Raw genomic sequence first — 27,522 nt, forward strand, 5'->3', positions numbered from 1 at the left:
TCTGGAGTCTTGATGAGCGGACTTAAACAGTCAACCTGGTGGGGTGACTTGATGAAAGGACTTAAAGAGTTGACTTGGTGAGAGTACTTGGTGGGGTGACTTGATGAATGCACTTGAACAATTGACTTGGTTAGAGTACTTGGTGGGGTGACTTGATGAACGGACTCAAAGAGTCAAGTTGGTGAGAGTACTTGGTGGCTCGACTTGATGAGCAAACTTAAAGAGTCAACTTGGTGAGAGTACTTGGTGGGGTGAACTGATGAACGGACTTAAAGAGTCAACTTGCTGGGAGTACTTGGTGGGCCGACCCGGTGGGGTGACTTGATGAACGGACTTAAACAGTCAACTTGGTTAGAGTACTTGTTCTGGTGACTTGATGAACGGACTTGAAGAGTCGACTTGGTGGGGTGACTTGATGAAAGGACTTAAAGAGTCGACTTGGTGAGAGTACTTAGTGGGGCGACTTGATGAACGGACTTAAAGGGTCGACTTGGCGGGGTGACTTGATCAACGCACTTGAAGGGTCGAGTTGGTGGGGTGACTTGATGAACGGACCTAAAGAGTTGACCGGGTGAGAGTACTTGGTGGGGTGACTTGATGAATAGAGTTAAAGAGTCGACTTGGTGAGAGTACTTGGTTGGGTGACTTGATGAACGCACTTGAAGAATCGACTTGGTTAGAGTACTTGGTGGGGTGACTTGATGAACGAACTTAAAGAGTTGACTTAGTGGGCCAACCTGGTAGGGTGACTTGATGAACAAACTTAGAGAGTCGACTTAGTGAGAGTACTTGGTGACTTGGTGGGCTGACCTAGCCAGGTGACTTGATGAATGAACTTAAAGAGTCCACTTGGTGGGCCGACCTGGCGGGGTGACTTGATGAATGAACCTAAAGAGTCGACTTGGTGAGAGTACTTGGTGGGCAGACATAGCGGGGTGTTTTGATGAACGAACTTAAAGAGTTGACCTGGTGAGAGTACTTGGTGGGGTGACTTGATGAACGAACCTAAAGAGTCGACTTGGGGGGCCGACTTGGCAGGCTGACTTGATGAACAAACTTAAAGAGTCGACTTGGTGGGTCGACCTGGAAGGGTGACTTGATGAACAAACTTAAAGAGTCGACTTGGTGAGAGTACTTGGTGGGCCGACTTGGCAAGGTGACTTGATGAACTAACTTAAAGAGTCGACTTGGTGAGAGTACTCGGTGGGCTGACCAGGTCACATGACTTGATGAACGAACTTAAAGAGTCGAATTGGTGGGCTGACTTGGCCGGGTGACTTGATGAACGAACTTAAAGAGTCGACTTGATGGGCCGACCTGGCAAGGTGACTTGGTGAGAGTACTTGGTCGGCTGACCTGGCAAGGTGACTCGATGAACGAACTTAGAGAGTCGACTTTGCAAGAGTACTTGGTGGGTCAAACTTGCGGGGTGACTTGATGAACGAACTTAAAGAGTCGACCTGGTGAGAGAACTTGGTGGGCCGAGCTGGCGGGGTGAATTGATGAATGAACCTAAAGAGTCGACTTTGTGAGAGTACTTGGTGGGCCGACCTGGGCGGGTGACTTGATGACCAAACTTAAAGGGTCGACTTGGTGAGAGTACTTGGCAGGCCGACCTGGTGAGAGTACTTGGTGGGCCAACCTGGTGGGGTGACTTGATGAGCAAACTTGAAGAGTCGACTTGGTGAGAGTACTTGGTGGGCTGACCTGGCGGGGTGACTTGATGAACGAACTTAAAGAGTCGACCTTGTGGGTCGACTTGGAAGAGTGACTTCATGAACGAACTTAAAGAGTCCACTTGGTGGGCCGACCTGGCGGGGTGACTTGATGAACGAACTTAAAGAGTCGACTTGGTGAGAGTAATTTGTGGGCTAACCTGGCGGGGTGACTTGATGAATTAACGTAAAGAGTCGACTTGGTGGGGTGACTTGATGAACTCACTTGAAAGGTCAACTTGGTGGGGTGACTCTATGAACGGACCTAAAGAGTTGACTTGGTGAGAGCACTTTGTGGGGTGACTTGATGAACAGACTCAAAGAGTCAACTTGGTGAGAGTACTTGGTGGGATGACTTGATGAGCGCACTTGAAGAATCGACTTGGTTAGAGTACTTGGTGGGGTGACTTGAAGAACGGACTCAAAGAGTCAACTTGCTGAGAGTACTTGGTGGCTCAACTTGATGAGCAGACTTAAAGAGTCCACTTGGTGAGAGTACTTGGCAGGGTGAACTGATGAACGGACTTAAAGAATCGACTTGGTGGGAGTACTTGGTTGGCCGAACTGGTGGGGTGACTTGATCAACGGACATAAAGAGTCAACTTGGTGAGAGTACTTGTACTTGTTCTGGTGACTTGATGAACGGACTTAAAGAGTAGACTTGCTGGGGTGACTTGATGAAAGGACTTAAAGAGTCAACTTTGTGAGAGTACTTGGTCGGGTGACTTGATGAACGCACTTGAAGAATCGACTTGGTTAGAGTACTTGGTGGGGCGACTTGATGAACGAACTTAAAGAGTCGACTTGGTGGGCCGACCTGGTGGGGTGACTTGTCGACCTGGCCGGGTGACTTGATGAATGAACTTAAAGAGTCCACTTGGTGGGCCGACCTGGCAGGGTGACTTGATGAATGAACCTAAAGAGTCAACTTGGTGAGAGTACTTGGTGGGCAGATATAGCGGGGTGATTTGATGAGCGAACTTAAAGAGTCGACTTGGTGAGAGTACTTGGTGGGGTGACTTGATGAACGAACCTAAAGAGTCAACTTGTTGGGCTGTACTGGCAAGGTGACTTGAGGAATGAACTCAAAGAGTCAACTTGGTGGGCCGACCTAGTAGGGTGACTTGATGAACAAACTTAAAGAGTTGACTTGGTGAGAGTACTTGGTGGGCCAACCGGGCGGGGTGACTTGATGAACAAACCTAAAGAGTCGACTTGGTGAGAGGACTCGGTGGGCTGACCTAGTCACGTGACTTTATGAATGAACTTAAAGAGTCAACTTGGTGGGCCGACCTAGCCAGGTGACTTGATGAATGAACTTAAAGAGTCAACTTGCTGGGTCAAACTAGCGGGGTGACTTGATGAACGAAATTAAAGAGTCGACTTGGTGGCGTGACTTGATGAACGAAATTAAAGAGTCGACTTGGTGGGGTGACTTGATGAATGCACTTGAAGGGTCGACTTTGTGGGGTGACTCTATGAATGGACCTAAAGAGTTGACTTGGTGAGAGCACTTGGTGGGGTGACTTGATGAACAGACTCAAAGAGTCAACTTGGTGAGAGTACTTGGTGGCTTGACTTGATGAGTGCACTTGAAGAATCGACTTGGTTAGAGTACTTGGTGGGGTGACTTGATGAACGGACTCAAAGAGTTGACTTGCTGAGAGTACTTGGTGGCTCGACTTGATGAGCAGACTTAAAGAGTCCACTTGGTGAGAGTACTTGGCAAAGTGAACTGATGAACAGACTTAAAGAATCGACTTGGTGGGAGTACTTGGTTGGCCAAACTGGAGGGGTGACTTGATGAACGAACATAAATAGTCGACTTGGTGAGAGTAATTGTACTAGTTCAGGTGACTTGATGAACGGACTTAAAGAGTCGCCTTGGTGGGGTGACTTGATGAAAGGACTTAAAGAGTCGACTTGGTGGGGTGACTTGATGAAAGGACTTAAAGAGTCGACTTGGTGAGAGTACTTGGTGGGGCGACTTGATGAACGAACTTAAAGGGTCGACTTGGTTAGAGTACTTGTATTGGTGACTTGATGAATGGACTTGAAGAGTCAACTTGGTGGGGTGACTTGATGAAAGGACTTAAAGAGTCGACTTGGTGAGAGTACTTGGTGGGGAGACTTGATGAACAGACTTAAAGGGTTGACTTGGCGGGGTGAGTTGATGAACGGACCTAAAGAGTTGACTTGGTGAGAGTACTTGGCGGGGTGAACTGATGAACAGACTTAAAGAGTCGACCTGGTGGGCTGACTTGGTGGGGTGACTTGATGAACGGACTTATAGAGTCGACTTGGTGAGAGTACTCGGTGGGGTGACTTGATGAACAGACTTAGAGAGTCGACTTGGTGGGCCGACTTGGTTTGGTGACTTCGTGAACGGACTTAAAGAGTCGACTTGGTGGGAGTACTTGGTGGGATGACTTGACGAACAAACTTCAAGGGTCGACTTGGCCAGGTGACTTGATGAACGATCCTAAAGAGTTGACTTAGTGAGAGTACTTGGTGTGGCGACTTGATGAACAGACTTAAAGAGTTGAATTGGTGAGAGTACTTGGTGGGGTGACTTGATGAATGCACTTGAAGAGTCGACTTGGTGGGGTGACTTTATGAACGGACCTAAAGAGTTGACTTGGTGAGAGTACTTGGTGGGATGACTTGATGAACATAGTTAAAGAGTCGACTTGGTGAGAGTACTTCATTTGGTGACTTGATGAACGCACTTGAAGAATCGACTAGGTTAGAGTACTTGGTGGGATGACTTGATGAACGAACTTAAAGATTCAACTTGGTGGGCCGACTTGGCAGGGTGACTTGATGAATGAACTTAGAGAGTCGACTTGGTGAGAGTACTTGGTGACTTGGTGGGCTGACCTGGCCAGGTGACTTGATGAACAAACTTAAAGACTCGACTTGGTGGGGTGACCTGATGAACAAACCTAAAGAGTCAACCTGGTTAGAGTACTTGGTGGGCCGACCTGGCGGGGTGACTTGCTGAGCAAACTTAAAGAGTCGACTTGGTGAGAGTAGGTTGTGGGCTGACCTGGCGGGGTGACTTGATGAACGAACTTAAAGAGTCCACTTGGTGGGCCAACCTGGCAGGGTGACTTGATGAACGAACTTAAAGAGTCGACTTGGTGAGAGTAATTTGTGGGCTGACCTGGCGGGGTGACTTGATGAATGAACTTAAAGAGTCGACTTGGTGGGGTGACTTGATGAATGCACTTGAAGGGTCGACTTGGTGGGGTGACTCAATGAACGGACCTAAAGAGTTGACTTGGTGAGAGTACTTGGTGGGGTGACTTGATGAAAGGACTCAAAGAGTCTACTTGGTGAGAGTACTTGGTGGCTCGACTTGATGAGCAGACTTAAAGAGTGAACTTGGTGAGAGTACTTGGTGGGGTGAACTGATGAGCAGACTTAAAGAGTCGACTTGGTGGGCTGACCTGGTGGGGTGACTTTATGGATGGACTTAAAGAGTCGACTTGGTTAGAGTACTTGTTCTAGTGACTTGATGAACAAACTTGAAGAGTCGACTTGGTGGGGTGACTTGATGAAAGGACTTAAAGAGTCGACTTGGTGAGAGTACTTGGTGGGGCGACTTGATGAACAAACTTAAAGGGTCGACTTGGTGGGGTGACTTGATGAATGGACCTAAAAAGTTGACTTGGTGAGAGTACTTAGCGAGGTGAACTGATGATTGAACTTAAAGGTTGGAGTACTTGGTGGGTCGACCTGGTGGGGTGACTTGACAAACGGACTTATAGAGTTGACTTGGTGAGAGTAGTTGTTCTGGTGACTTGATGAATGGACTTAAACAGTCGGCTTGGTGGGGTGACTTAATGAAAGGACTTAAAGAGTCGACTTGGTGGGGTGACTTGATGAATGAACTTAAAGGGTCGACTTTGCGGGGTGACTCGATGTACGGACCAAAAGAGTTGACTTGGCGAGAGTACTCGGTGGGGTGACCTGATGAATAGACTTAGAGAGTTGACTTGGTGAGAGTACTTGGTGGGCCGACCTAGTTGGGTGACTTCGTGAACTAAATTAAAGAGTTGACTTGGTGGGGTGACTTGATGAACGAACTTCAAGGGTCGATTTGGCAAGGTGACTTGATGAACGGTCCTAAAGAGTTGACTTGGTGAGAGTACTTGGTGTGGTGACTTGATGAACAGACTCAAAGAGTCGAATTGGTGAAAGTACTTGGTGGGGTGACTTGATGAACATAGTTAAAGAGTCAACTTGGTGAGAGTACTTGGTCGGGTGACTTGATGAATGCACTTGAAGAATCGACTTGGTTAGAGTACTTGGTGGGGTGACTTGATGAACAAACTTAAAGATTCAACTTGGTGGGCCGACCTGGCGGGGTGACTTGATGAATGAACCTAGAGTGTCAACTTGGTGAGAGTACTTGGTGACTTTCTGGGCCGACCTGGCCGGGTGACTTGATGAACAAACTTAAAGAGTCAACTTGGTGAGAGTACTCGGTGGGCTAACCTAGTCACGTGACTTGATGAACGAACCTAAAGAGTCAACTTGGTGGGCCGACTTGGCCAAGTGACTTGATGAATGAACTTAAAGAGTCGACTTGGTGGGTCAAACTAGCGGGGTGACTTGATGGGCTGACCTCGTAGGGTGACTTGATGAACGAACCTAGAGAGTCGACTTTGTGAGAGTACTTGGTGGGTCAAACTGGCAGGGTGACTTGATGAACGAAGTTAAAGAGTCGACCTGGTGAGAGAACTTGGTGGGCCGAGCTAGCGGGGTGAATTGATGAACGAACGTAAAGAGTCGAATTTGTGATAGTACTTGGTGGGCCGACCTGGCGGGGTGACTTGATGACCGAACTTAAAGGGTCGACTTGGTGAGAGTACTTGGCGGGCCGACCTGGCAGAGCAACTTGATGAACGAGTCGACTTGGTGAGAGTACTTGGTGGGGTGACTTGATGAACAAACCTAAAGAGTCAACCTGGTGAGAGTACTTGGTGGGCCGACCTGGCGGAGTGACTTGATGGGAAAACTTAAAGAGTCGACTTGGTGAGAGTACTTGGTGGGGTGACCTGGCGGGGTGACTTGATGAAGGAACTTAAAGAGTCGACCTTGTGGGCCGACTTGGCAGAGTGACTTCATGAACGAACTTAAAGAGTCCACTTGGTGGGCTAACCTGGCAAGGTGACTTGATGAACGAACTTAAAGAGTCGACTTGGTGAGAGTAATTTGTGGGCTGACCTGGCGGGATGACTTGATGAATGAACTTAAAGAGTCGACTTGGTGGGGTGACTTGATGAATGCACTTGAAGGGTTGACTTGGTGGGGTGACTCTATGAACGGACCTAAAGAGTTGACTTGGTGAGAGTACTTGGTGGGGTGACTTGATGAACATAGTTAAAGAGTCGACTTGGTGAGAGTACTTCATTTGGTGACTTGATGAACGCACTTGAAGAATCAACTTGGTTAGAGTACTTGGTGGGGTGACTTGATGAACAGACTCAAAGAGTCGACTTGGTGAGAGTACTTGGCGGGGTGAACTGATGAACAGACTTAAAGAGTCAACTTGGTGGGCCGACCTGGTGGGGTGACTTTATGGACGGACTTAAAGAGTCGACTTGGTTAGAGTACTTGTTCTGGTGACTTGATGAACAGACTTGAAGAGTCGACTTGGTGGGGTGACTTGATGAAAGGACTTAAAGAGTCGACTTGGTGAGAGTACTTGGTGGGGCAACTTGATGAATGGACTTAAAGGGTCGACTTGGTGGGGTGACTTGATGAACTGACCTAAGGAGTTGACTTGGTGAGAGTACTTGGCGGGGTGAACTGATGAACGAACTTAAAGAGTCGACTTGGTGGGCCGACTCAGTGGGGTGACTTGATGAATGGACTTATAGAGTCGACTTGGTGAGAGTAGTTGTTTTGGTGACTTGATGAACAGACTTGAAGAGTCGACTTGGTGGGGTGACTTGATGAAAGGACTTAAAGAGTCGACTTGGTGGGGTGACTTGATGAACGAACTTAAAGGGTCAACTTTGTGGGGTGACTCGATGAACGGACCTAAAGAGTTGACTTGGCGAGAGTACTCGGTGGGGTGACCTGATGAACAGACTCAGAGAGTCAACTTGGTGAGAGTACTTGGTGGGCCGACCTGGTTGGGTGACTTTGTGAACTGACTTAAAGAGTCAACTTGATGGGGTGACTCGATGAACGGACTTCAAGGGTCAAATTGGAAAGGTGACTTGATGAACGGTCCTAAAGAGTTGACTTGGTGAGAGTACTTGGTGTGGTGACTTGATGAACAGACTTAAAGATTCGAATTGGTAAGAGTACTTGGTGGGGTGACTTGATGAACGAACTTAAAGATTTGACTTGGTGGGTCGACCTGGCAGGGTGACTTGATGAACGAACTTAGAGAGTCGACTTGGTGAGAGTACTTGGTGGGCCGACTTGGCCGGGTGACTTGATGAACAAAATTAAAGAGTCGACTTGGTGAGAGTACTCGGTGGGCTGACCCGGTCACGTGACTTGATGAACGAACTTAAAGAGTTGACTTGGTGGGTTGAACTAGCGGGGTGACTTGGTGAGAGTACTTGGTGTGCTGACCTGGCAGGGTGACTTGATGAACGAATTTAGAGAGTCAACTTTGTGAGAGTACTTGGTGGGTTGAACTGGCCGGGTGACTTGATGAACGAACTTAAAGAGTCAACCTGGTGAGAGAACTTGGTGGGCTGAGCTGGCTGGGTGAATTGATGAACGAACCTAAAGAGTCAACTTTGTGAGAGTACTTGGTGGGCCGACCTGGCCGGGTGACTTGATGACCAAACTTAAACGGTCAACTTGGTGAGAGCACTTGGTGGGCTGACCTGGTGGAGCGACTTGATGAACGAACTTAGAGAGTCGACTTGGTGAGAGTACTTGGTGGGGTGACTTGATGAACAAACCTAAAGAGTCAACCTAGTGAGAGTACTTGGTGGGCCAACCTGGCGGGGTGACTTGATGGGCAAACTTAAAGAGTCGACTTGGTGAGAGTACTTGGTGGGGTGACTTGATGAACGAACTTAAAGAGTCGACCTTGTGGGCCAACTTGGCAGAGTGACTTCATGAACGAACTTAAAGAGTCGACTTGGTGAGAGTAATTTATGGGCTGACCTAGCAGGGTGACTTGATGAATGAACTTAAAGAGTCATCTTGGTGGGGTGACTTGATGAACGCACTTGACGGGTCGACTTGGTGGGGTGACTCTATGAATGGACCTAAAGAGTTGACTTGGTGAGAGTACTTGGTGGGGCGACTTGATGAACGCACTTGAAGAATCAACTTGGTTAGAGTACTTTTTGGGGCAACTTGATGAATGGACTCAAAGAGTCGACTTGGTGAGAGTACTTGGTGGCTCAACTTGATGAGCATACTTAAAGAGTCAACTTGGTGAGAGTGGGCCTAACAAGGCAAGGTTGTGAGTGGGCCTAACGAGGCGAGTTGGTGGGGCGACTTGGCGAGTGGAATTAGAGAGCCAACATGGTGAGGCGACTCGATGAGTTGGTTCGTTGAGATGACATGGTGAGCTGACTTGGCGATTCGACCTAGTGAGCAAACCTAAAGAGTCGACTTGGCAACGTACTCGAGTCGACTTGGTGAGGCGACCTGGCGAGCGGGCTCAAAGAGTCAACATGGTGAGGCGACTCATTGAGTCAATATGGTGAGGCAACTCATGGTGAGGAGCTATCCTTGAGGTGACTTGGTGGGCCTACTTGATTAGTCAACTTGGTGAGCAGACCTGACGAGCTGACACGGTGAGTGGGCTTAAAGAGGCAATGACTTGGTGGGGTAACTCGGCAAGCCAACTTATCGAGGCGAGATAGTGAGTCAACTTGGTGAGCTGACTTAGTGAGTGCACTTAAAGAGTCAACTTCATGAGGTGACTCGACGAGTTAGCTCACTGATGCGACTTGGGCGGGCTGACCTGGTGAGCAAACTTAAAGAGGCAACTTGGGCGGGCTGACCTGGTGAGCAAACTTAAAGAGTTGACTTGGCAACGTACTTGAACAACTGACTTGGTGAGCTAACATGGTGAGTGGGCTTAGAGAAGCAACTCAGTGGGGCAACTTGGCGAGCACACTTGCTGGGGCAAGGTGGTTAAATGACTAGGTGATTCGACTTGGTGAGCTGACTTGGTGAGTGAACTTAAGGGGTCGACTTCGTGAGGCAACCTGAATAGTCAACTCGGTGAGCTGACTTGGGGAGCCAACATGGTGAGCGGTCTTAAAGAAGAGGCGACCTGGTGAGGTGAGACGGTAAGTCATCTTGGTGAGCCGACTTGACAAGCTGTGAGCGGACTTAAAGAGTCAATTCTTGATTTGGCAAAGACCACATGGTTAGATGACTTGGCATCGAGGTGCCCTGGGTGACATGATTCGAGAAAAAAGTCGATGGTGGCATGAGTCATGCAAAAACATTGGAGGCCATTAAGGCTCGAGGCACTTCGAGTCGAGGTTGCACGGTGACATGAGTCGTGCAAAAAATTTGGAGACGACTCGAGTCGGGGCATCCGACTCTATCCGAGTTCAAAACTTTGGGACTTGACAAAAAAAAGAAAAAGGAAAAAGTTACCCAGTTTTGGATCACGTAAGTGACTCGAGCCACTCAGAATCAAGGCGAGTGCGGTTACATGAGTTGAGCGAAAAAGAAAAAATGGAGGCGGTTAAGGCTCGAGGAAATTCGAGTCGGGGTAGCTGAGTCGATTCGAAAACTTTGGCCGTTAGCCAAAAAAAGAGTTAATCACTTTTGGATCACGTACATGACTTGGGGCACATAGAATCAAGTCAAGCACGGTGACATGAGTGGTTCAAAAAAATTGCAGGCGATTAAGGCTTGAGGCGATTTGAGTCGGGGTTGCTGACATGATTCGGTTTGAAATCTTTGGGTGTTAACCAAAGAAGGAAGAAGTTAACCGCTTTTGGGTCACATAATGACTCGAGGCACCAAGTCGAGCACGGTGACATGAGTCATGCAGAAAAAATGGAGGTGGTTAAGGCTCGAGGCGATACGAGTCGGGTTGCCGACACAATTTGGGTTGAAAAATTTGGGCGTTAACCCAAAAAAAGAGTTGACCGCCTTTGGATCACGCACATGACTTGGCGCACTTAGAATCATGTCGAGCATGGTGACATGAGTCATGCAAAAAAATTGGAGGCAGTTAAGGCTCGACGCGATTCAAGTCGGGGTTCAGGTAGTTGGGGCGATTTGTGTCGGGGTTGCAGACACGGCTCGAGTTGAAAACTTTGGACATTAACCCCAAAAAGAAAAAAGTTGACCTCTTTTGGACCACGTACATGACTTGGGGCACTTAGAATCAAGTCGAGCATGGTGGCATGGGTTGTCCAAAAAATTCAGAGGCGATTCGAGTCGGGGTAGCCAAGTCGATTTGAGTTCAAAACTTTGGGCGTTAACCAAAAAAATAAGTTGACCAATTTTGGATCACGTACATGAGTCATCTGCCCTCACGAAAATTACAAAACCCGGGGACCCGCCTGGAATTTGTAGTCGAAATATTTTTCTACCCTCACGAAAATTTACAAACCCCACTTGCTCGAAATTTGGACTTGGAAGATTTTTCCAGCCTCGCAGAATTTACAAACCTGACCCGCTCAAAATTTGGCACTTGGAAATTACGAAACCCCACCCACCCGGAATTTGGGACTTGAGAGATTGTTTTCCCCCTCGTGGAAATTTTACAAAACCCCACTCACCAAAAATTTGGCACTCGGGAGATTTTTCTGCCCTGGCAAAAATTTCTACAAAACCCCTTCCTCCCGCCAGGAATTTGGCACTCGGGAGATTTTTCCGCCCTGGCAAAAATTGCAAACCCCACTTGCCAAGAATTTGGCACCTGGGAGATTTTTACGCCCTCGCGGGAATTTTCACAAAACCCCATCCACCCAGAATGTGGCACGTGGGAGATTTTCTTTCCCTCACAGAAATTTTCACAAAACCCCACCCACTCGGAATGTGGCACTTGGGAGATTTTTCCGCCCCAACAGAAATTGCAAAAACCCCACCTGCTGAGAATTCGGCACTTGGGAGATTTCTTCGCCCTCGCGGAAATTTTCACAAAACCCCACCCACTCAAAATTTGGCACCTGGGAGAGTTTTCCCGCCCTCGCAAAAAATTGCAAACCCCACCCGCCCGAAATTTGGCACTTGGCAGATCTTCCCGCACTCGCACAAATTGCAAACCCCACCCGCCGGGAATTTGGGACCTGAGAGATTGTTACGAGCTCGCAAGAAAAAACCTTGCAAACCCCACCCCCACCCAGAATTTGGCACTTGGGAGATTTTCTCGCCCTCATGCAAATTAAAAACCCCACCCACCTCAGAGTCAAAAAAGGTTTTACAAATCGAGGCGACAGAGGGCTGAATCTCAGTGGATCATGGCAGCAAGGCCACTCTGCCACTTACAATACCCCGTCGCTTATTTAAGTCGTCTACAAAAGATTCTTCTCACCAACCGCTTGAAATTAATATCCAAGGTTGCTCCAACGGGCTAGTGCACCGATCAAAGATGGCCAATGACACGGGCCCCTGTGAGTGCAAGAGCACCCCTACTACGAGTCGCGATGCAGCTGGAGAGAGATATGCGCCGCATCTAGCGTGGATTCTGACTTAGAGGCGTTCAATCATAATCTAACACACGGTAGCTTCACGCCACTGGCTTTTCAACCAAGCGCGATGACCAAATGTGTGAATCAACGGTTCCTCTCATACTAAGTTGAATTACTATCGCGGCACGGATCATCAGTAGGGTAAAACTAACCTATCTCACGACGGTCTAAACCCAGCTCACGTTCCCTATTGGTGGGTGAACAATCCAACACTTGGTGAATTCTACTTCACAATGATAGGAAGAGCCGACATCAAAGGATCAAAAAGCAATGTCACTATGAACACTTGGCTGCCACAAGCCAGTTATCCCTGTGGTAACTTTTCTGACACCTCTGGCTTCAAATTCTGAAAGTCTAAAGGATCGATAGGCCACGTCGCCAATAGCCCACGAGTTCGAGGCGTAGACCCCTAGGCCCAGTCCTCAGAGCCAATACTTTTCCCGATGTTATGGATCCATTTTGCCAACTTCCCTTACCTACATTATTCTATTGACCAGAGGCTATTCACCTTGGAGACCTGATGTGGTTATGAGTATGACTAGGCATGAACGGTACTCGGTCCTCTAGATTTTCAAGGGTCACCGAAGGCACACCGGACACCACGGGACATGCGGTGCTCTTCCAGCCACTGGACCCTATCTCTAGTTGAACCGATTTCAGGGTGGGTAGACTGTTAAAAAGAAAAGATAACTCTTCTCGGGGCCCCTGTCGACGTCTCCAGATTTCCTAACATTACCGTCTGCCGCCACGTCCCGGTTCGAGAATATTAACCCGATTCCCTTTCAATGATCGCGCAAAGTGCACCCTTGAAACAAGGTTTCCCCATCTCTTAGGATCGACTAACCCATGTTCAAGTGCTGTTCACATGGAACCTTTCCCCACTTCAGTCTTCAAAGTTCTCATTTGAATATTTGCTACTACCACCAAGATCTGCACCAGGAGCCAGTCCACCTAGGCTCACGCCCAAGGTTTCGCAACAACCCTCACGTCCTCCTACTCATCGAAGCCTGGCACTTGCCCCGACGGCCGAGTATAGGTTGCGTGCTTCAACGCCATCCATTTTTGGGGCTAGTTGATTCAGCAGGTGAGTTTTTACACACTCCTTAGCAGATTTCGACTTCCATGACCACCGTCCTACTGTCTTAATCAACCAACACCCTTTTTTGGGATCTGGGTTAGTGCGCAATTTGGCACCATAACTCGGCTTTTGGTTCATCCCGCATCGCCAATTATGTTTACCAAAAATGGCCCACTTGGAGCTCGCAATTCCATGGCGCAACTCAACAGAGCAGCCGCGCCGACTTACCTATTTAAAGTTTGAGAATAGGTCGAGGGCATTATGCCCCTGATGCCTCTAATCGTTTTCTTTACCCGATAAAACTCGCACGTGAGCTCCAGCTATCTTGAGGGAAACTTCGGAGGAAACCAGCTACTAGACGGTTCGATTAGTCTTTCACCCCTATACCCAAGTTAGATGAATGATTTGCACGTCAGTATCATTGCGGGCCTCCACCAGAGTTTCCTCTAGCTTTGCCCTGCTTAGGCATAGTTCACCATCTTTCGGGTCCCAACAGGTGTGCTCGTACTCGAACCCTTCATAGAAGATCAGGGTCGGTTGGTGGTGCACCCCCTGAGAGGGGATCTCGCTAGTCAGCTTCCATGCGCCTCGTAGGTTTTCCCAACCTGCCAACTCGCACACATGTTAGACTCCTTGGTTCGTGTTTCAAGACAAGTCGGATGGAAAGCCCGCTGGCCAGCGCCACGAGCGCACAGGTGCCTGAGAGCCTGCCGTAAAGGCGCATGCTTCGCTCCTCGACCGCCGCAACAGAAGTATTTGTGCGACCAAGAAGGTCACGCTTGTGCCGCCACGACAGCCCGCGCTAGCACATCCCCTAAACTGAGCGGCAGATTGGCTCACACCATTCCGCATACGACCGGGGCACATCATTGGCCTCCATCCGCTTCCCTCTCGGCAATTTCAAGCACTCTTTAACTCTCTTTTCAAAGTCCTTTTCATCTTTCCCTCACGGTACTTTTTTGCTATCAGTCTCTTGCCCGTATTTAGCCTTGGACGGAATTTACCACCCGATTAGGGCTGCATTCCCAAACAACCCGACTTGCCAACAGCGGCTCGTGGTGTGACAGGGTCCGGGCCCGACGGGGCTCTCACCCTCTCTGGCGCCCCCTTCCAGGGGACTTGGGCCAAGTCCGTCACTGAGGATGCTTCTATAGACTACAATTTGACAGGCGTAGCCATTGATTTTCATGCTGGGCACTTGCAGATGCAGACGGCCATCTCCGCTCCTCTCTGGGGAGGGCAAAATTTTGTCTTTCGGTGACCCAAGCATGCAAGGCGCTGGCTCACGCTTTGTTCTTTGGATTTCTAAGGTGCACAATGCACCCGTGTGTTGGGTGGTTGACACATCCCGAACCCCAAGCACCCAATGGGTGTGACGAGGAATGTTGTGGTGTGTCCCCACCCCATCACCTCGCAAAGGTGGGAGGCGACGCATGGGAGAGCCATGTAAGCAGATGGGGCCCCTGCCCTACAAATCATGCGAGTGCACCCATCCTAAACACAGAATGCTCCAAGCGACGAGTCAACAAACTTGGGCAAGGCAACGGGGGGTTGCAGCAGTCCTGACTTGCCGCTATCGAAATGATGGATCCCTGGCACAGCGTCGCGCATGCCATCAGACCATGAAATCTCAACAGCAGGGGACGAGGCCCGGACCCCCTCTAAACTGCAACCAAGCAGAGACCTCTCACTCTAACGCGGACGTTGTTCGAAGGCACTGATCCTAATCCAGATGGCATCTGAGTCTCTTCTTCACCCCGCGGGGAATCCAAGCTTTTGATCACAGGCATTCAATGTGACCCTTGACCTCGATGGTGCTGGACCCGTAGCTTGGCCATCTAGCACATCGCTGCAGGGCCGAGTGTCCGCATGTCACCAAGATTTCGGGGGCGGGGAGGAGGCCAGCTCCATCCCCTACACGATTTAGGGTCTCGAACCAACAATGATCCTACCACAAGTTCACCTACGGTAACCTTGTTACGACTTCTCCTTCCTCTAAATGATAAGGTTTAGTGAACTTCTCATGACGTCGCCGACAGGAACCATCATCGTCGCCGCGATCCGAACACTTCACCAGATCATTCAATCGATAGGAGCGATGAGCAGTGTGTACAAAGGGTAGGGACGTAGTCAATGTGAGCTGATGACTCGCGCTTACTAGGAATTCCTCGTTGAAGATCAATAATTGCAATGGTCTATCCCCATCACGATGCAATTTGGCAAGATTTCCCAAACCTTTTGGGCAAGGGAGAGAAACTCGTTGGTTGCATAGGTGTAGCGCGCGTGCAGCCCAAAACATCTAAGGGCATCACAGACCTATTATTGCCTCAAACTTCCATGGCCTAGGAGGCCATAGTCCCTCTAAGAAGCTGGCCGCGAAGGGGAACCTCCGCGTAGCTAGTTAGCAGGCTAAGGTCTCATTCGTTAATGGAATTAACCAGACAAATCGCTCCACCAACTAAGAATGGCCATACACCACCACCCATAGAATCAAGAAAGAGCTCTCAATCTGTCAATCCTTACTATGTCTAGACCTGGTAAGTTTCCCCGTGTTGAGTCAAATTAAGCCGTAGGCTCCACTCCTGGTGGTGCCCTTCTCTCAATTCCTTTAAGTTTCAGCCTTGCGACCATACTCCCCCTGGAACCCAAACACTCTGATTTCTCAGAAGGTGCTGGCGGAGTCCTTAGAGCAACATCCGCCGATCCCTGTTTAGCATCGTTTATGGTTGAGACTAGGATGGTATCTGATCGTCTTCGAGCCCCCAACTTTTTTTCTTGATTAATGAAAACATCCTTAGCAAATGCTTTCACAGTGGTTCATCTTCCATAAATCCAAGAATTTCACCTCTGACAATGAAATACGAATGCCCTCGATAGTCCCTATTAATCATTACTCCGGTCCCGAAGGCCAATGGAATAGGACCAGACTCCTATCGCATTATTCCATGCTAATGTATTCAGAGCATAGGCTTGCTTTAAGCACTCTAATTTTTTCAAAGTAACGGCATCAGAACCACGACCCAGCCAATTAAGGCCAGGAACACACCATCGGCAGAAGGGACATGAGGGCCATTGCACACCCAAAAGGCAGACTGACCATGACGACCCAAGGTCCAACTACGAGCTTTTTAACTGCAACAACTTAAATATATGCTATTGGAGCTAGAATTACCGTGGCTGCTAGCACCAGACTTGCCCTCCAATGGATCCTCGTTAAGGGATTTAGATTGTACTCATTCCAATTACCAGACTCGATGAGCCCAGTATTGTTATTTATTGTCACTACCTCCCCGTGTCAAGATTGGGTAATTTGCGTGCCTGCTGCCTTCCTTGGATGTGGTAGCCATTTCTCAGGCTCCCTCTCTTGAATCGAACCCTTATTCTCTGTCACCTGTCACCATCATGGTAGGCCTCTATCCTACAATCGAAAGTTGATAGGGTAGAAATTTGAATGAAGCGTTGCCAGCACAAAGGCCGTGCGATCCATCGAGTTATCATGAATCACCGGAATAGTGAGCGAGCCCGCGCCGGCCTTTTATCTAATAAATGCATCCCTTTCAAAAGTCAAGATTTGGTGCACATATTAGCTCTAGAATTACTACGATTATCTGAGGAGCAAAGTACCATCAAAGAAACTATAACTAATTTAATGAGCCATCTGCAGTTTCACAGTCTGAAATAGTTCATACTTAGACATGCATGGCTTAATCTTTGAGACAAGCATATGACTACTGCCAGGATTGACCAGGTAGCTTCTAACAATGAGGGGGACCCCCAAGGCCTGCTATAGCCAAGGGATGCCAGTCGCGATGGGAAACCAAAATTTGCATTTGCTCCATCATGCATCCAAACATAATCCGCCGCACAAGCAAAAAGAATGATGTTCACAGCACATGCAAGACTCGCAACGCTCAAAGATTTCACACAAGAGGAAAGTGTCCCATCGTCAACCGGAGAGGGCCAAATAGGGAGCCTCAATTCACAAGCACCTGGGAAGAACATCCCATACGGAACCCTTTACCCTCAAACTCGCTGTCGCCACTACTCAGAAAGAAGCCTCGAGTCTGTACGAGATGCACCGCGCACATAGCCACCTCAATTGTAAGGCCACTCAAAGACATCCATTTCCCAGGCATATGCCTCCTACATGCCTGTTGAGGTGCACCCGCACAGACAAAATCCTTCTCGATCACAACAAATGTTTTCCCACGACGAAGAGCTGGTTGCTGAAGTGCCAACGGAGATCGCCGTTCTGAAGGGTGAAGGGCCGTGCGAGTCGAAAACATGGCTGGTTATGTGATTGGCAGGGGCATCACTGTGCACGCGACCACCTCAATTATAAGGCTGCTCAAGTGCATTGTGTATAACACCCCCTCCGCACATTTATAGGTGATGAGAGCCCGCCCACATACACGGACATGTCTAACCTCTGGCAAATTTCTCCTTTCCTAGCACAGCCTCGCTAACCGTTCCCCGTGACACGTGATCTACCAGCGCAGGTACAGAAAAGTTCCTACTGGTGAACACTCACACTAGCATTGTCAGACAAGCTTCAATCTCATGCACATGCACATACGGAAGAACTACACCGTGAGGGGAACGACCCACGAGCACCCACATCTCGGCAAAAAGCATTCGTGCAATTTCTTCCCCTAGACAGACATGTTGGGCCTGCACTTGTCGGAGCATTGCAAAGACGAGCACTCTGGTTCGTAGGAGCCTGAGAAGAACATCTCGTACGAAACCTGTTCCCCCAAAATGCTCGAATCACAAATGCTCGCAGCAGAGTCATAATGCAAAGATGTACACCACGCACGCGACCGAGTAACGACACTCAGAGACATCCATTTCCCAGGCATATGCCCCCTACACACTTTTTGGTGCACCCCGTACAAATGGCCATACTTCGACAAGCCCTCCCAGAATTTTGCATCAGAAGAGAGATGAAATGCCTTGGGCTTTTTGTCCACACAATGCAAACACTGAATGCTCTCTTTAGGGGGGAGCTCAAGAAGAGTATCTCCCGTAGAACCCATGAGCTACTGCCGATCGGATCGCACAGCGCAGGACAGGGCATGGAGAGTTTCTGCATCCAAACAAAAATTATCGGTAATACTCTACGCTTCTACTAGCCTGGACCACAAAGGCTGTCACGACAGTGCCATGCACTTCTGTAGGATGAGACAGTGAAGAGGCGAGCACGCACCGAGAATGCACTAGCAAATAAATTATGCGCCAACCAAACCTTTCGCCGGCCCCCCTCTCAATCCCAAGGCTCTACCAATCGGCAAAAACTTAGGGTGGAGAGTGGACCCTTGATGAAATTAGGGACGTCGAGCAATGCACTCATGCAACCATCTCTTTCCTTCTTGCTTTTCGAGAAGGATTAAAATGCAATGATAGAACGTGCCAATGAGACGGAGCCCTTGGGTAAAAGATACAAGTCCATGCACACTCAGCAACAAGCGCATCTTAGAATTGAACACCAAATGTGCAGTGTGTTGCAAGTCATGCAGACACCTACATATAGGGTATATCCAACAAAAATAAGTGACAAGTACTTCCCACCAGCTCCGCCATTGCGATTACCAAATGGGATATACTCACCGCCACAGATTAATGACCATCATTACCGTCTCGGAATAGATACAAGCACATCAAGATTCATCTGATCAACTGGATGAATTTCACATTGAAGGGGCCCAATCAAAAAGTTTCGGAGGTCACCTCCTGGAACTCTCAAGAACAAGGCCCATCTTACATACAAACTCTGCTACTGCGCAAACACAGGTTGCAATTAAAGAGAAATTGCAAGGCCGTCATAATGGCCCGAGGCCAATGCTCCGACTAAGTCAATTTTCTCTTGCAATCACCATGCCGCCATTCACAGAGAGATCTCCCCATTCACTTGTGATGCGACGCACAATCCAAGTGCTAGATGCAAGCTCGCCCTTGAAAGGGCCACTTTCTAAGGCATCCCTTGATGACACATTGGAACAAAAACCACTGTCGAACCATTCCAAATGTTGTGTCGGTCGAGTTGGCACAGAGGCGACCTTGGGGAGCTCCCCCGTAGCAATCAAGATGTGCTTTTGTACCCATCTCTCACAAAGACCAATGTTAGATGTGAACAAATTTGGAATCCAAGGCCTCGCATCCATCAATATCATCGGGGCACTGGGTCTATATACAAAGGCCACAGAGAGGTTCTAAGAAGGGAAGCCCCCCCTGCTTGCTCGCACAAACATCCCAAATTCTAAACACAAGCTCCCGCCCTTAGCATCACTCTCCAGATCACCGCAATGACACATTGGAATGACAACCACTGTCGAATAACTCCCAAAATTGTTGCGATGGAGTGAGAGAGAAGAGCAGCTTTGGGGAGAGGCGCATAGCAAACGGGTTGCTCCTTCATTCCACTCTTATATATAGATCCGATGTCGCTGATTTCATTTGGAATCCAGGGTACATTCATCCTTGCCCACATGAGCAATGGCTCTTCTGATCGAATGGCCACGGGGAGCTTCCGATAAGAAAGGCTCCCTTGTCACTCGTGATGCGCAGCCCAACTGCTAGACAACGGCTCGCCCTTCAGATCACTACCTAGGTAACCACCACAACGGCACCATTGGAATGACAACCGCTGCCAAACCATTCTAAAAATTTTGCGCCAAAGAAGTTGTTGCGAAGAGAACAACTCTGGGGAGAGAGCACTCGCATAGCAAAATCGGGATGGCTTCACGGCCCTTCCAATAGAAACGATGCTGGTGCCAATATTCAAAATCCGAATAACGTGTCTTTCTCAAACACCAGCACCGATTCTATTGGGTAGGGTGACCGAGAGCTTTTGTTATCAAAGCCTCCCATTGTAGCCATGATAGGCATGCAAAAAAAATTTCTAGAGCACCAAGCAGCCACCTCATGGCTAGAGACAACGGCTCGCCATTAGATCAACTTTGAAATCATAGAATAGACACGCTGTAGAATGGCAACCGCTGCCAAGTCTCTTCCATAATTGTGTCAGTCGAATGATCAAAGAAGGTGATCTAGGAGAGGGTCCAAGCGTAGGCATTCGTTGGGGGATTCGTGCTGATGGCATAAATTTATGCAATACCCGAGCAACACCGAATGGAGGTGCTAGAGGAGGGCTCCAATTTTAGATCAAGTTTTAAAATCACCAGGAAGACGCGGTGAGGGCTGGCAACCGCTGCCAAACCCTTTTCCAAAATTGAGCAAGCTGAGTGACAAGAAAACATGATCTAAAGGAGAGTCCAGGAATAGCACCCTTGAGGGTGGGCTTCATGCCCCTCTAATTGATTCAACGTCGGCGTCCAGCATCTCAAAATCTGACATATCCATCTGCCCTGACAGCGATATTGAATCAATGAGGGGGGCACGGGAGAGGCTTGTGGAAACCACCTCTCCAATTGTAGCCATGATAGGCATGCAAAAAATCTTGCTAGAGCACCAAAGCAACCACCCTCATGGCTATAGACAAGGGCTCGCCATTAGACCACCTTCAAAATTGTAGAACAGATGCAATGTAGAATGGGAACCGCTGCCAAGTCTCTTCCGTAATTGTGTCGGTCGCGTGATCGAAGAAGGTGATCTAAGAGAGGGTCCATGCATAGGCATTCATTGGGGATTCGCGCCGATCGCATAAATTTATGCAACATCCGAGCAACACCGGACGGAGGTGCTAGATGAGGGCTCCTATTTTAGATCAAGTTTTAAAATCACCACGTAGACGCGATGAGGGCTGGCAACCGCTGCCAAACCTTTTTCCGAAATTGCACCAGCTGAGTTACAAGAAAACATGATCTAAAGGAGAGTCCAGGTGTAGCACCCACGAGGGTGGGCTTCATGCCCCTCTAATTGGTTCAACGTCGACGTCCACCGTTTCAAAATCTGACATATCCATCCACCCTGATAGCGGTGTTGAATCAATGAGGGGGGCACGGGAGAGGCTCATGGCAACCACCTCTCGCATTGTAGCCATGATAGGCATGAAAAAAAAATTTCTAGAGAGCCAAGCACCCACCTCATGGCTATACACAAGGGCTCGCCATTAGATCAACTTCGAAATCGTAGAACAGACGCCATGTAGAATGGCAACCGCTGCCAAGTCTCTTCCATAATTGCGTCGATCGAGTGATCGAATAAGGTGATCTAAGAGAGGGTCCAAGCATAGGAATTCGTTGAGGGATTTGCGCCGATGGCATAACTTTGTGCAATACCCAAGCAACACTAGACAGAGGTGCTAGACGAGGGCTCCTATTTTAGATCAAGTTTTAAAATCACCAAGTAGACGCGGTGAGGGCTGGAAACCGCTGCCAAACCTTTTTTTGAAATTGTGCCAGCTGAGTGACAAGAAAACATGATCTAAAGGAGAGTCCAGGTATAGCACCCATGAGGGTGGGCTTCATGCCCCTCTAATTGATTCAACGTCGGTGTCCACCATTTCAAAATCTGACATATCCATCCACTCTGACAGCGGCGTTGAATCAATGAGGGGGGCACAGGAGAGGCTCGCGGCAACCACCTCTCCCATTGTAGCCGTGATAGGGCATGCAAAAAATTTTGCTACAGTGCCAAGCACCCACCTCATGGCTAGAGACAAGGGCTCGCCATTAGATCAACTTCGAAATCGTAGAACAGACGCGATGTAGAATGGCAACCGCTGCCAAGTCTCTTCCGTAATTGCATCGGTCGAGTGATCGAAGAAGGTGATCTAAGAGAGGGTCCAAGCCTTAGGCATTCATTGGGGGATTCGCGCCAATGGCATAAATTTATGCAATACCCGAGCAACACCGGATGGAGGTGCGAGACGAGGGCTCCCGTTTTAGATCGAGCTTTAAAATCACCAAGTAGACGCGGTGAGGGCTGGCAACTGTTGCCAAACCTTTTTCCGAAATTACGCCAGCTGAGTGACAAGAAAACATGATCTAAAGGAGAGTCCAGGAATAGCACCCTCGAGGGTGGGCTTCATGCCCGTCTAATTGATTCAACGTCGGCGTCCACCGTTTCAAAATTTGACATATCTATCCACCCTGACAGTGGCATTGAATCAATGAGGGGGGCACGGGAGAGGCTCATGACAACCACCTCTCCCATTGTAGCCATGATAGGCACACAAAAAATTTTTCTAGAGTGCCAAGCACCCACCTCATGGCTATAGACAAGGGCTCGCCATTAGGATCAACTTCAAAATCGTAGAACAGACGCAGTGTAGAATGGCAACCGCTGCCAAGTCTCCTCTGTAATTGCGTCAGTCGAGTGATTGAAGAAGGTGATATAAGAGAGGGTCCAAGCATAGGCCTTCGTTGGGGGATTCGCGCCGATGGAATAAATTTATGTAATACGTGAGCAACACTGGACGGAGGTGCTAGATGAGGGCTCCCTTTTTATATCAAGTTTTAAAATCACCAAGTAGATGCAGTGAGGGCTGGCAACCGCTGCCAAACCTTTTTCTAAAATTGCGCCAGTTGAGTGACAAGAAAACATGATCTAAAGGAGAGTCCAAGAATAGCACCCTCGAGGGTGGGCTTCATGCCCCTCTAATTGATTCAACATCGGCGTCCACCGTTTCAAAATCTGACATATCCATCCACCCTAACAGCGGCATTGAATCAATGAGGGGGGCACGGGAGAGGCTCGCGGCAACCACCTCTCCCATTGTAGCCATGATAGGCATGCAAAAATTTTTGCTAGAGTGCCAAGCACCCACCTCATGGATATACACAATGGCTCGCCATTAGATCAACTTTGAAATCGCAGAACAGACACAGTGTAGAATGGCAATCGCTGCCAAGTCTCTTCTGTAGTTGCGTCGGTCGAGTGTTCGAAGAAGGTGATCTAAGAGAGGGTCCAAGCATAGGCATTCATTGGGGGATTCGCACCAATGGCATAAATTTATGAAATACCCAAGTAACACCAGACAGAGGTGCTAGACGAGGGCTCCCGTTTTAGATCGAGTTTTAAAATCATTGAGTAGACGTGGTGAGGGCTGGCAACCGCTGCCAAACCTTTTTCCGAAATTGCGCCAGCTAAGTGACAAGAAAACATGATCTAAAGGAGAGTGGAGGAATAGCACATTGAGGGTGGGCTTCATGCCCCTCTAATTGATTCAACATCGGCGTCCATCGTTTCAAAATCTAACATATTCATCTGCCTTGACACTGACGTTGAATCAATGAGAGGGGCATGGGAGAGGCTCGCGGCAACCACCTCTCCTATATAAGCTATTAGTGCGAGGCTTTCTCTCCATTAGAAATTCACGAACACATCGACAACTGCCTTAAAAATCCAAATCCTTGAAAATTCTGACCAAACAGCCATTCATGACCCAATTTTTTATGAGGTCGGCAGAGGAGCAAAAGATTGTCATCGGTTAGGAGATGCGAGTTCATGGAGCCAAGGGACTGAAATGGTCATCGAGCTCATCCGATCAACTGGATGAATTTCACCTTGAAGGGGGCCCAATCCAAAAGTTCCAGAGGTCATCTCTTGGAACTCTTGAGAAAAGGGCCCATCTTACATGAAATCTCTACTACTATGCAAACATAGGTTGGAATTAAAGAGAAATTGTGAGGCCGTCACAATGGCCCAAGGCCAATGCTCCGACTAAGTCAATTTTCTCTTGCAATCACCATGTTTCCATTCATAGAGAGATCTCCCCATTCACTTTTGACGCGATGCACAATCCAAGTGCTAGATGCGAGCTCGCCCTTGAAAGAAAGACCACTTTCCAAGACATCCCCCGATGACACATTCGAATGACAACCGATGTCGAACCATTCCCAATGTTGTGCTGATCGAGTTGGCATAGAGGTGACCTTAGGGAGCTCCCACGTAGCAATCAGGATGTGCTTTCATGCCCATCTCTCACAAAAACCAATGTTAGCTGTGAACAAATTTGGAATCCAAGGGCTCGCATCCATCGATATCGTCGCCACTAGTACTATATACAAAGGCCACAGAGAGGTTCCGATAAGAGAAGCTCCCCTGCTTGCTCACACAAACATCCCAAATTCTAGACACAAGCTCCCGCCCTTAGAGCATCACTGTCCAGATCACTGCAATGACACATTGGAACGACAACCATTGCTGAACAACTCCCAAAATTGTGGCAATGGAGTGAGAAAGAAGAGCAACTTTGGGGAGCCGCGCATAGCAAATGGGTTGCTGCTGCTTCATTTTGCTCTTATATAGATCTAACGTCGTTGATTTCATTTGGAATCTGAGGCTGCATTCATCCTTGCTCACACAAGAAATGGCTCTTTTAATTGAATGGCCACGGGGAGCTTCTGATAACATAGGCTCCCTTGTCACTCGTGATGCGCAGCCCAACTGCTAGATGACGGCTTGCCCTTCAGATCGCTGCCTAGGCAACCACCACAATGGCACCATTAGAACGACAACCGCTGCCGAACCATTCTGAAAATTTTGTGCCAAAGAAGTTGTTGCGTAGAGAACCACTCTGGGGAGAGAGCCCTCGCATATCAAAATCAGGATGGCTTCATGACCCTCCCAATAGAAACAATGATGGTGCCAGTATTCCAAATCTGAATAACGTGTCTTTCACGAACACTAGCACTGATTCTATTGGGGGAGGGTCGCCGAGAGCTTTTGTTATCAAAGCTCCCATTGTAGCCGCGATAGGCACACAAAAAATTTCTAGAGCCCCAAGCACCCCACCGCACGGCTAGACAAGGGCTCATGATTAGATCAACTTCGAAATCGTTGAACAGACGCATTGTGGAATGGCAACTACTGCCAAGGCTCTTTCGTAATTGTGTTGGTCGAGTGATCAAAGAAGGTGATCTAAGAGAGAGTCCAAGGCTAGGGATTCGTTGGGGGATTCGCACTGATAGAAAAAATTTATGCAATACCTGAGCAACACCGAACGAAGGTGCTAGACGAGGGCTCCCATTTTAGATCAGGTTTTAAAATCACCAGATAGACACGGTGAGGGCTGGCAACCACTGCCAAACCTTTTTCCAAAATTGTGCTAGCTGAGTGACAACAAAACAAGATCTAAAGGAGAGTCCAGGAATAGCACCTCGAGGGTGGGCCTCATGCCCCTCTAATTGATTCAATGTCGGTGTCCACCGTTTCATAATTCGACATATCCATCCACCCTGACACCGATGTTGAATCAATAAGGGGGGCACGGGAGAGGCTTGCGGCAACCACCTCTCCCATTCTTGCTGCGATAGGCACGCAAAAAATTGCTAGAGCCCCAAGCACCCACGTCATGGCTAGACAAGGGCTTGCCATTAGATCAACTTCGAAATCGCAGAACAGACACGCTGTAGAATGGAAAGCGTTGCCAAGTCTCTTTCATAATTGCGTCAGTCGAGTGATTGAAGAAGGTGATCTAAGAGAGGGTCAAAGGGTAGGGCATTCATTGGGGGATTCGCGCCAATAGAAAAAATTTATGCAATACCCGAGCAACACCGGACGGAGGTGCTAGACGAGGGATCCCATTTTAGATCAAGTCTTAAAATCACCAAGTAGACGTGGTGAGGGCTGGCAACCACTACCAAACCTTTTTCTGAAATTGCGCCAGCTGAGTGACAAGAAAACATGATCTAAAGGAGAGTCCAGGAATAGCACCCTCAAGGGTGGGCTTCATGCCCCTCTAATTGATTCAACGTCGGTGTCCACCGTTTCAAAATCTGACATATCCATCCACCCTGACAGTGGTGTTGAATCAATGAGGGGGCACGGGAGAGGCTCGCGGAAACCACCTCTCCCATTGTAGCCGCGATAGGCACGCAAATTTTTTTTTGCTAGAGCACCAAGCACCCACCTCATGGCTATAGACAATGGCTCGCCATTAGATCAACTTCGCAATTGCAGAACAGATGCGGTGTAGAATGGCAACCGCTGCCAAGTCTCTTTCGTAATTGCGTCAGATTAGTGATCAAAGAAGGTGATCTAAGAGAGGGTCCAAGCATATGCATTCATTGGGGGATTTGTGCCGATGGCAAAAATTTATGCAATACCCAAGCAACACCAGACGGAGGTGCTAGACGAGGGCTCCCATTTTAGATCAAGTCTTAAAATCACCAAGTAGACGCGGTGAGGGCTGGCAACCGCTGCCAAACCTTTTTTCAAAATTGCGCCAGCTGAGTGACAAGAAAACATGATCTAAAGGAGAGTCAAGGAATAGCACATCGAGGGTGGGCTTTATGCCCCTCTAATTGATTCAACGTCGGCGTCCACCATTTCAAAAATTGACATATCCATCTGCCTTAACACCGGTGTTCAATCAATGAGAGGGGCACGGGAGAGGCTCACGGCAACCACCTCTCCTATATAAGCTATTAGTGCGAGGCTCACTCTGCACTAGAAATTAGCAAACACACCGAAAACTGCCTTAAAAATCCAAATCCTTTAAAATACTAACCAAAGAGCCATTCACGACCCAATTTTTTATAAGTTTGGCAGAGCAGCAAAAGATTGTCATCGGTTAGGAGATGCGAGTTCATGGAGCCAAGGGACTGAAATGGTCATCGAGCTCATCTAATCAACTAGATGAATTTCACCTTGAAGGGGGCCCAATCAAAATGTTCAGGAGGTCATCTCCTGGAACTCTTGAGAACAAGGCCCTTCTTACATGCAAACTCTGCTACTGCGCAAACATAGGTAGCAATTAAAGAGAAATTGCGAGGCCCTCACAATGGCCTGAGGCCAATGCTCTGACTAAGTCAATTTTCTCTTGCAATCACCATGCTGCCGTTCACAGAGAGATCTCCCCATTCACTTGTGATGCGACGCACAATCCAAGTGCTAGATGCGAGCTCGCCCCTGAAAGAAAGACCACTTTCCAAGACATCCCCCGATGACACATTGGAATGACAACCGCTGTCGAACAATTCCCAATGTTGTGCCGATCGAGTTGGCATAGAGGCGACCTTAGAGAGCTCTCGCGTAGCAATTGGGATGTGCTTTCATATCCATCAATATCGTCGGCACTGGGTCTATATATTCAAAGGCCACAAATTCATTTGGGGAGGGTTGCCGAGAGCATTTGTTATCAAAGCCTCCCATTGTAGCCGCGATAGGC

The 27,522-nt window shown here is 48.5% G+C and overlaps 1 non-coding gene and 1 pseudogene across 1 annotated transcript; both read right to left on the minus strand.

Moving 5' to 3' along the window:
- Positions 1-12,101: 12,101 nt before the first annotated feature.
- LOC149573667 (25S ribosomal RNA) lies at positions 12,102-14,690 on the minus strand (annotated as a pseudogene).
- Positions 14,691-15,388: 698 nt separating this feature from the next.
- Positions 15,389-17,199, minus strand: LOC149573668 (18S ribosomal RNA). Its single transcript, XR_016360676.1, has one exon. It is a non-coding gene; the product is annotated as an 18S ribosomal RNA (ribosomal RNA).
- Between the last annotated feature and the right edge of the window lie 10,323 nt (positions 17,200-27,522).

The sequence above is a fragment of the Cupressus sempervirens genome, chromosome 2, assembly GCF_028749045.1.
Source record: "Cupressus sempervirens isolate cs-2001-9-10 chromosome 2, ASM2874904v1, whole genome shotgun sequence".
Taxonomy (NCBI): domain Eukaryota; kingdom Viridiplantae; phylum Streptophyta; class Pinopsida; order Cupressales; family Cupressaceae; genus Cupressus; species Cupressus sempervirens.